General features: G+C 34.0%; 1 pseudogene; it reads right to left on the bottom strand.

Moving 5' to 3' along the window:
- Window positions 1-894: 894 nt before the first annotated feature.
- LOC149565106 (protein EMSY-LIKE 3-like) overlaps window positions 895-11,489 on the bottom strand; it is a 171,091-nt pseudogene continuing 160,496 nt past the window's right edge.

Below are 11,489 nucleotides of genomic sequence, written 5' to 3'. Positions count from 1 at the left end.
ATGCATTAATAAGGAATAGTGGCCAAAATTTTTCTTCACCTTACCTCTCACAATTCCAACCAAACCGATGTGAATTCAATGGGCATGAAGTCCTGCTCATCTTCACCAAGAACATGACACAGGGTCCTGTATATCTCTGTAGCCCGAGAAGTGAAAAGGCTCTTCTTAAAAGGTTCTTTAGAGGTTGCAGTTATTACTAGCAGTGTTCCTATGGTACCAATGTGTGCCCTCAATGCACCTCCCCTAATTATATCTCTCTTTGCTTTGTATTCCTTTTCTAATTCTAATGAATTGATTGGCACGTGGAAATCTGATAATGGTTGTAAGTGAAAAACCTCTCTAATTTCTTCAAGGATAATTGACACTAGAGGCACACCATCATTTCTTCTCACAACCCTAATGGCTTGATCATAGTTCTTGGCAATGTCTTCTAGAAAATCGTAGTCCATGAAAACACTAGGAACTACTAACTTTCCCAAGTCAAAATTCCATATATTAGCGTGAGAGGCAAACAGATTCCTTCTGAAAACCACTTTTTAAACAAAACAAGGCCAGTCTGATTGGTTACTGCATCCCTTACCTAGTTCCCCTTTTCATATAAACCATTAGCAATTTTAAGCCTAGGATTTAATGAAATTAATCTTTTGACTTATGTAGACTTTGTAGTGGATCCTGGGAGTAATTCTAAAAAATCATTGTGGATATTCCTATTCATATAGTTAACTTGCCCAGAGAATGATTTCCTAGGAGGCATCTTGATTGTAATAATGAGAATTGGAATGTTATAGAGGTTATGATCGAGTAATTACTTGATTTTACAAAAAATATGCTCCTTTGAACTTCTACAACCTCTTTCAAACAGATATGGAAATATTTTCGCGTCTTCACCAATGCTTAATCACAACGTGATCGACGGGTGCTTATGCTCAGAGAAAATGAAATCTTTTCTGGAGTGGACTGTAATGAATAATAAAATAAAATCTTACAGATTATACTCTACTTTTTTCTCACACGTGAAGTCTCCATTCATCATAAATGCGCAGGACAAAATGTCACCACATTTACTTTTTTTTTTTTTTTTAAATGCGTCATTGATTCTTTGATAATCTTGTGATCTAGTAATGACAACTAAGCTAGCTCATTTTCTTATTAACATATTTGCAATCAGACCAATAGAACAGCTCCACTTGCACCTTTCCTTTAATGCTGGCACTTTAGACTGGGCCCACGGAGTACCACAGACACGTGTCATCACGTCGCTAACTCACTATACTTGTACCTTGAGCATCTTTCCATGGCGAGCTAGTGATAACCTTTGATCTTATGTCAATCATGTGGCAGACATTTGAAATGACTTTTCAAGGAATCAATGGTGGGCCATCACTCACTAACTCACCATGCTTAACTTCTGAGCACTTCTTCATAGCAAGCTAACGACAACCCTTGATCTTGGCCTAATCTCATAGTCAGAAAACCTTGTATTACATTCCTTGGAAGTGGGTCCACGGTACTGTTGTTGCTAAGATGGCGCAATGCGCTGGAATACATATATATTTTAATCATCCTCTATCTTAGGTTCTATCGTGTTTTTGACTTTAGGGTCTGTCGTTATGTCACTACTGGCAAAACACAAAAATACCCAGCTAGCGATGCAATGAACCACCGAAAAATAGACGTTGGGAAAAGTAGAACAGCTTGCACATAATTTTTTTGGGACTTTCCAAATCATTTCTGGTGTTAAAAGAATGCCGCCTTTGGCAATGATTTCATCCTTGTTATGTCGCTACCCATAACTCACTTGTATATTCTGATAGCAACTTAGTGACTTTTCGGAGTTATTTGGATGCTAGATTTATTATTCCCAATGACCACAAACATGTGTCATCATGTTGTTAACCTGCTATACTTAACTTTTGAGTACTTTTCTTTAACAAGTCAATGACAACCATAGATTTAAAGGAAATCCGATGGTGAGGTAAAACATTTTCACAAGCATTAAAACAACGATTTCAAAAAAGGTGAATAAAGATCACTTGCTTAACCCCCTTCCCCCTCTTTTTAAAAAAAATTTGTGCCAAGGAAAATTTAAAAGAAAAAAAAAAGGGACTAGCTAGAAAGTAACACAAACTTAGTTGGAAACCTAGTCACCACTAAGGGATCACAATCTGAAATTTTTTTATCTGGGCAAGACGAAACCTATTATACAAAAATTCAAACCAATAGGACCCCTCCACAAAATGGGATTTTTGAATGGAGGAATAGATCTATAATGGATTTTTCTAGAACACTCATGATGGAGAAGAACATGTTGGAATTCTTTAGAATAATTGAGAGGGGGTGGGGGGTGAATCAATTATCCAAGGTCCAAATGTATAAATAAAACTTTTCATAGCTTAGTGAACCCATAAAACATATATACTCATGCATACATCCATAAGATTATCCAATCACTCAAAACTTATAGGTTACTGTCAAATCAACTTGTAGAAATGTAAAGCATAAAACATAATAGATTCATCAACACACATAACACAATGATTTACATGGAAACCCAATTTAGGAAAAACCACTAGTAACATGCTACTCTTTTCACTCTTCTGAAGTGATGCCCTATGAAAGGCCAACCTTGTTAAATGTTACAATACACACTATTAAATGTGACTGTATTAAAGGATTTCAATCACCCTGTTAGAAGTGAGCCTTGCTAGAGGACTTTAGACCATTCACTTGGAATGTCACCCAGTTAAAGGATTTAAAAATGACTTCTAGGTCAACCTTAATCCAAAGGATTTACCTTAGACTAATATAATTATTAGAGAGTAATAGTAAGGCTTGATTTGATAGAACTTACAAATTGATTTACAAATTATAGATCTCTATTTAGTCCTCCATTTTTCTTGGCTTTCACTCATTGCAACTCCAATAGCTTGTTCACCCTTCAAGCACATATCCTCGTAAGCCTTCTTTCTTAACATGCCATTGCAGACTCTTCTCTTAGGTCACTTGATGAATCGAAACCCGTTTTGACTCCTTGTCTCAATTAGGTTCTTGCACATAAAAACCTTGCTTCATGATCAATCATTCCTATTAATAGGAAATTAAGATATTTTTCCATTCATTCTCCATCATCTAGATTAGGATTAGATGGGTTAGGTAGGATACAATGTATCTACCCTTATATTTCATATCTATTCTAGAAAATTTCCTCTAGAATCCACTTTGAATTTGTCTCAAAATGATTTACATAGAATCCTATGCCACCAACTCATTATCTTTATCTTCCACCTGGTTCACAAAATCAAAGAAAACAAACTTTTTGGCTTAGATTCATTGAATTCATGATCTTCAAAATAATGCAGTAGCTCAACATTATCAATCTTCTAATGCTCAGCACACACTGTGTTACTCAACATCCTATTTGAAATCACTTAACATCAACTAAAGTTTATTGGTGCTTCACACCAACTAAACTTTACTCAGCATCAAGTGTCCTGCTCGACATCCACCACATTTTTCATTTACTCAGCTCCCACTAATTTTCTACTTGGCTCGCACTGACTTTTCTCAACACCTACTATCCACTCAGTCAAGCTTAGAAGACAAACTCTATATCATATGTTCTTCTAATATTTCTTAGTGTAGCCAACATTTGTAACCTTAAGTAGATTAACAATACATCATGTTACCACTATCTTAGCTAATCCTTGTACTTCATTACATAAGCAAAACTCAACCTTTCCTCTAGGTGTTGTTGTTACATCTATTCATCAAATCCTCATCATCAATAGACTAAGTGATAGTACTTGAATCTTATAAGCAATTGTCTTACTAGTAAATAATAGGTTTAGCAGGTTTGACATCAGTGACAAAATAATGATTGAAACACATAGTCTTGTTCAACAATCTCTTTCAACAATGATCTCTTTCAATTTGTTTCCAATAATCTCCCTCTTTGGCATTGATGGAAAACCGAACTGATCAACCAAAGTAATCAAATGATGAACATCTTGTTCAACCAACCTTGACAAGGTTAAAATAGTAAGACAATACCAAAAAGAAAACTTGTATCAAAATTGCTCCTTTTATTAGCAAATTCCATCTTCTGATTAGGTTACAAAACTCTATCTTATAAATCCGTCTTACTAGGTAGATTAGGATTTCTCCCTCTTTCTTGTATTCTTCTTTATCTTTATATCAGTAACATCAACAATCTCTGGAAGTCTCCCCTAATATACTTTCTCCTTCTTGAGTAATATCAACTCCATGATGATTAGTTTACTTTCTTTCTAGCCGTTGATCATTATACTTTACTTTCTCCATCTTTGACAACAATTCCAAAGACATATAATCTTCTCATGCAGATATAAGCATTTCTAGTTTCTTTAGTTTCTCCCTCTATCACCTTGCTTGTGACTGATTTAGAAATTTCAGCTCTTTGATTACTTTAAGCAACTCCTGAAGTAAGATCCACTGCATCAATGTGTTGTTGGATACAACTATTCAATTGTGTGTTTTCTTTGATGTCACAAAAATGTCATATTAGTCATTAGATAGAGTCTACCGAGCTCAGATGGTCAGCAAGGCAAAAGATAGAGTCTACCGAGCTCAGTTGGTCAGCAAGATAAAGGACAAAGTCTATTGAGCTCAGAAGGTTACTAAAGAAGGTTTACAGTGTCTATCGAGTAGAAAGTTCTTACTGAGCTTTCAAGGTTAAACAAAGAAATTTAGTTGTTACCGAGCTCACTTGGTCATCAAAGGGAAATATGGCAGAAATAGCTCTTATGGAGCTCACTTAGTCATCAAAGGAAAATATAACAGAAAGAGTTCTTACAGAGCTCTCATGGATAGTAAAGGAATTTAGTTCTTACTAAGTAAACTTGGTAGCCAAAGGATTTTGTAGATGTTGCAATGTTAACCGAGTCAAGATGGTTAACTTAGGGAATTTTTGAAAGCAATATTTATCAAGTAGTCATTATTTTGGAAAATAACACTTATTTGTCGAAAGTAATATTTGTAGCCAACTGATGTATGGATTATTGGTAAATGTAACATGTGAATGAATTGACTTGATAATTTGAATGGTATAAATAAGAGGTCAAGTTGCAAAATCTATGTGTGAGATTGATTTGATGTGATATGAAGATTAATTATTGTAGAAGTGAATTTTGAAGAATGATCAAAGATCATTGAGGAGCAGCAAAGCTATATTTGATCAAGGAGGATCTAATGATGATGAACAAAGACCTATAATCAGAAAATCCAGTTGCATCTTATTTAGTTGAATTCATTGTTACTTTCTAACCATTGTAGTAGTGATTTCAAATCTCTTAACAAAGTTGGTTTAACAACCATTTTGTAAATCTTCTAACAGGGTGACAGTTTAGTTGAATTGTTCTAAAGACCTCTAGAAAGGCCACTCCTAATAGGGTGATTAAATCCTCTAATAGGGTCACACCTAATAGTGTGTATTGTAACCTTTAACAAGGTTGGCTCCTAACAGGGCTCACTTCAAAAGAGTGAAAAATTGGTAGCGAGTTACTTGGTGGTTTTTCCCATATTGGGTTTCCACATTAAATTTGGTGTCTCTTGTGTTTATTTTATTTAACCTTTGCATGCATATTAATAATTATGAATGCTAGATGATCAGTAACTAGTTAATCTATCAAGTTTCAACAATTTTATAGTGTTTATCGAGTATCAACAGTAAATAAGTATTTACAACATCTAAGGGATATATGAATTATTTTGCGGTAATTGATTCACCCACCTCCCCCCCCCACTCTAAGTTACTCCATATATCATTTCAACATGTGTGACATATGAACATCAACTTGTTTGATGTAGGGCACTCCTCTTGTTAATTAATTAGCCTTTGGTAGGGGTATCACCCCTAGTTTACCTCTCAGATACTCATGCACTTCCTTAGGTAATACTTTTGTGAATATATCAGCAATTTTCTCCTTTGTATTAACATATTCCATCCTCACCTCTTTATCTTGAACTAATTCTCTCAAGTAATGATACTTGAATACAATGTGCTTAGTCTTTGTGTGCATCACTAGGTTCTTTGATATATTGATAGCACTTGTATTATCACAATAAAGTGTCACAAGTTCTTTAATCTCCTCCTTCATTCATTTGAGTAGCTATTTGATCCACATAATGTTTGTACAATTTATAGCAGAAACAATCTATTCATCTTTAGGAGTAGATTGTGATGTGCAGTTTTATTTCTTACAAGTCCATGTAACTAGTCTCTTGCCTAAGAAAAATGCTCCTACACTGGTGCTCTTTCTGTCATCAATATTTCTAGCCCAATCAACATCAGTGTAGGTTCTCAATTCAAATTTCTCATTCTTCTTGTAGTATAGAACAAACTCTTATGTTCCTTTTAGATATCTCATTATTCACTTCACAACCATTAAATGATTTTCCCTAGGGTTAGCAGAGAATCTTGCAACTACCCCTATTGATAATGCAATGTCAGGTCTTCTGTGTACTACAGGTTTCAACACCTAGAACTCTAGAAAAAAATGGAATAGAAGAAAGAAGGCATAGATCTATCGTAGATTGTGCAAGAACCTTGATGATTGAGAAAAGCATTGCCATCAAATACTAGAAGGAAGCTATCAGCACTGCAGTTCAAACTTTGAACCGAGTATAGTTGAAAAATGATTCATTCAAAACTCCCTATGCGTTATGTTATGGCTACAAACCCAATGTAAGTTACCTAAAAGTATTTGGAAGCAAATGTTACATTTTGAAAGAATCTAGAAAAGGTAAATTTGATGTAAAAGGTGATGAAGGAATATTTTTGGGATACTCTTGCAAAAGCAAAGCATATAGATGTTTGAATTTATCTACTCACAAAGTCATAGAAAGTGCACATGTGAAAGTTGATGAGTTTTTAGAAAGAATTGAAGAAGAAAGAAAAAGGTAACCTAAAGATTAAAAAAGATTTGTTTACATTGAACCTAATACAATGCCAAATATACCTATTAATTAGGAATCTTCAACTCTAGAGTCTTCAGTAACCGAGTCACAAGAACCCAAGTTGCAAAGAGAAGCTACCGAATCAACATCTACCAAGCTTGAGGAACCAGATCTAGAACCAGAAGTTGAGACATAAAAGGATGACAATGCAAGTCATTCAAAAAGCAATGAGCCCATGTTAGCCAAGTATGTCAGGAAGCATCATGTACTAGATCAAATCATTGGAGATAAATGAGAAAGAACAATGACAAGAAGTAAGTTGAAAAGAACTTGTTTACTTGTAGATTTTGAACCTAAAAATGTCAAAGATGCACTAGACAATGAAAGTTGGATTGAAGCTATGAATGAAGAGATAGAACAGATAGAGAAAAAGAAAACATGGACTCTTGTACCTAGACCTAAATAAAAAAATGTAATTGGAGCTAAGTGGGTATTTATAAATAAGTTAAATGAAGATGGTAAGGTGTCAAGGAACAAAGCTAGACTGGTATGCAAATGATACTATCAAGAAGAAGGTGTAGACTATGGAGAAAATTTTGCTCCTATTGCAAGATTGGAAGGTGTCAGAACCCTACTTGTAGATGCTGCATATAAAGGATTCAAAGTTTATCAGATGGATCTCAAGTAAACATTTCTCAATGGCATATTGGATGAAGAGGTTTACATTGAGCAGCCTGAAGGATTTGCTGATCCAAACAAGGACATGGTCTGCAAACTGCATAAAGCATTATATGGTCTGAAACAAATCCCTAGAGCATGGTACAAAAGATTGCATAACTATCTTATTTAGATTGGACTTCAAAGAACTAATGACAAAAATAGTTTGTACATAAAGGAAGGATCAAATAATAAGATTGTTTTAGTAGAGATATTTGTAGATGATACATTGTTCATAGGAAATGATGATCTTTGCAAAGAATTTTTAGAAAAATGAACGAGGAATTTGAAATGTCAATGTTTGGTGAAATCAAATTCTTTGTTGGTCTTCAAATTCAATAGAGTAAGAATGGCATCTACCACTCAATCTAAATACATCAAGGAGATACTAAAAAAGTTTGGTATGAAAGACTACAAACCTATTGGAACTCCTATGTGTACTGGATTGAAACTTACCAAAGATGATGAATCAAAGGAATTGGATCAAACATTGTATAGATCTATGATTGGAAAGTTGTAGTATGTAGTGCATAAAAGACTAGGCATTGCCCTTGCAGTATGAATTGTAGTAAGATTCTAAGAAAAACCAAAAGAAAATCACATGATGGCAATCAAAAGGATCATGAGATACTTAAAACGAAATGAAGATTATGGATTATGATATAAACTTGGAAGAAACCTAGATTTAAAAGTGTTCACTGATGCAGATTGGGTAGGGAATGTTGATGACCAAAAAAGTACAAGTGGAGGTGCTTTCTTTCTTGAAAAAAGGTTGGCTTCTTGGATAAGTAAAAATTAGAATTGTACATCCTAGTCCACAACAGAGGCTGAATATGTTGCAGTAGCCATAAACTGCTCAAACATTGTGTGGTTTAAACAATTACTAGAAGGTATGAAGTAAGAAATCAAAGAACCATTTGTTATGTTTTGTGACAACATAGGTGCAATAAACATATCCAAGAATCCAGTGATGCATTCAAAGACCAAGCATATTTCTATAAAGTATCACTTTATTAGAGAATTGGTACAAGAAAAGGAAATCAGATTGGAATATGTCCATACAAAAGAAAAAATTGCTGACATATTCACAAATCCTTTACCTAAGGATGCATTCTTGTATCTAAGAGGTAAGTTAGGGATATTCCCCTATCTAAAGCTCACTAAAATATAATTTTAGTTATGTATCAATAGAAATAGAATTGAAGATCTATTAGTTGATGCAACGAACCAATGAAGACATTGCATATGAATTAGTACATCAGGTACAATTCTATTTAGTTGATTTATGTTGTCTTTGGCATGTGCTCTCAAAGAGGGAGAGTATACTATCATATCTTTCTAAAATTTTCAAAATAATGAGAGTTTTTGAAAGAGGGAGAGATTATTATGAAAAAGGGAGTTTGATGTATTTGAAGAAGAGAGTGAAGTATTCTTGTTTTCAAATTGCATTCTACTATGACATGTTGTGTTTCAATCAATGCCAAAGAGGGAGATTGTTGGATACAATTATTCAATTTTTTGTTGTCTTTAATGTCACACAAATGTCATATTAGTCATCAAACAGAGTCTACCGAGCTTAGATGGTCAGCAAGGCAAAAGACAGAGTCTACCAAGCTCAGTTGGTCAGCAAGGTAAAGGACAAAGTCTACCAAGATTAGAAGGTTAGTAAAGAAGGTTTACAGTGTCTATCGAGTAGACAGTTGTTAGCGAGCTTTCAAGGTTAAACAAAAAAATTTAGTTGTTATCGAGCTCAATAGATCATCAAAGGAAAATATGGCAGAAACAGCTCTTACTGAGTTCACTCAGTCATCAAAGGAAAATATGGTAGAAACAGTTCTTACCGAGCTCTCATCAACAGTGAAGGAATTTAGTTCTTGCTAAGTAAACTTGATAGCCAAATGATTTTGTAGATGTTGCAATTTTAACCGAGTCAAGATAGTTAACTTAGGGAATTTTTGGAAGCAGTATTTATTGAGCAGGGTTGGCCAGTGAAGGATGTCATTATTTTGTGAAATAACATTTATTTGTTTAAAGTAATATTTGTAGCCAACCAATGTATGGATTATTGGTAAATGTAACATATGAATGAGATGACTTGATAATCTAAATGGTATAAAAAAGAGGTCAAGTTGTGAATTCTATGTGCAAGATGGATTTGATGTGATATGAAAACTGATTATTGTGGAAGCAAATTTTGAAGAATGATCGAAGATCATTGAAGAGTAGCAAAGCTATATTTGATCAAGGAGGATCTAATGATGATGAATAGAGACCTGTAATTAGAAAATCTAGTTGCATCTTATTGAGGTCAATTCATTGTTACTTTCTAACCATTATAGTAGTAATTTCAAATCTCTTAACAGAGTTGGTTTAATAGCCATTTTGTAAATCCTGTAACAAAGGTCACAGTTTAGTTGAATTTTTCTAAAGACCTCTAGCAAGGCCACTCCTAATAGGGTGATTAAATCCTCTAATAGAGTCACACCTAACAGTGTGTATTGTAACGTTTAATAGGGTTGGCTCCTAATAGGGCTCATTGCAAAAGAGTGAAAAATTGGTAGCTAGTTACTTGGTGGTTTTTTCCATATTGGGTTTCCACGTTAAATCCAGTGTCTCTTGTGTTTATTTTATTTAACCTTTGCATGCATATTAATAATTATGAATTCTAGATGATCAATAACTAGTTAATCTACCAATTTTTAGCAATCTTATAGTGTTTACCAAGTATCAACAATAAATAGTTATTTAAGACATCTAAAGGATTTGTGAATTATTTTGTGGTAACTGATTCATTCCCCCCTCTCAGTTACTCCATTTATCATTCCAACATGTGTAACATATGAACATCAGCTTGTTTGATGTAGGGCACTCCTCTTGTTACTTAGGTAGCCTTTGATAGGGGTATCACCCCTAGTTTACCTCTTAGATACTCATGCACATGCTTAGGTAATGTTTTTTGTAAAGATATCAGCAATTTTCTCCTTTTTATTAACATATTCCATCCTCACCTCTTTATGATACTTGAATGCAATGTGCTTAATCCTTGTGTGCATCATTGGATTCTTTGATATATTGATAGCACTTGTATTATCACAATAAAGTGTCACAAGTTCTTTGATCTCCTCCTTCATTCATGTGAGTAGTTATTTGATCCACATAATGTTTGTATAATTTACAATAGCAGCAAGATATTCAGCTTCAGCAGTAGATTGTGATGTGCATTTTTGTTTCTTACAAGTCCATGTAACTAGTTTCTTGCCTAAGAAAAATTCTCCTACACTGGTGCTCTTTCTGTCATCAATATTTCTAGCCCAATCAACATTAGTGTAGGTTCTCAATTCAAATTTCTCATTCTTCTTGTAGTATAGACCAAACTCTTATGTTCCTTTTAGATATCTCATTATTCTCTTCACAACCATTAAATTATTTTCCCTAGGGTTAGCAGAGAATCTTGCAACTATCCCTATTGATAATACAATGTCTGGTCTTATGTGTACAACTTATTGCAATTTTCCAATCATAGACCTATACAATGTTTGATTCACCCCAACTAAATCATCACTCTTTGATAACTTGTGTGCTATCACCATAGTTGTAGTTACTAGTTTGGAATCCTTCAATCCAAAAGTTTTCAGTATTTCCTTCACATACTTTGACTGAATGATGTATATACCATATTTCATCTAATATACTTGCAAACCCACAAAAAATTTGATCTCTCCAAACATAGACATCTCAAATTCTTGATTCATCTAATTTGCAAAATACTTACATAAAGCATCTTGAACTCCAAATATGATATCATCAACAAATATTTCAGATAACAAAATACCTTTTTC

This window comes from Cupressus sempervirens, chromosome 3 (genome assembly GCF_028749045.1).
Source record: "Cupressus sempervirens isolate cs-2001-9-10 chromosome 3, ASM2874904v1, whole genome shotgun sequence".
Taxonomy (NCBI): Eukaryota; Viridiplantae; Streptophyta; class Pinopsida; order Cupressales; family Cupressaceae; genus Cupressus; species Cupressus sempervirens.
This window is presented reverse-complemented; position numbering and strand designations above follow the sequence as displayed.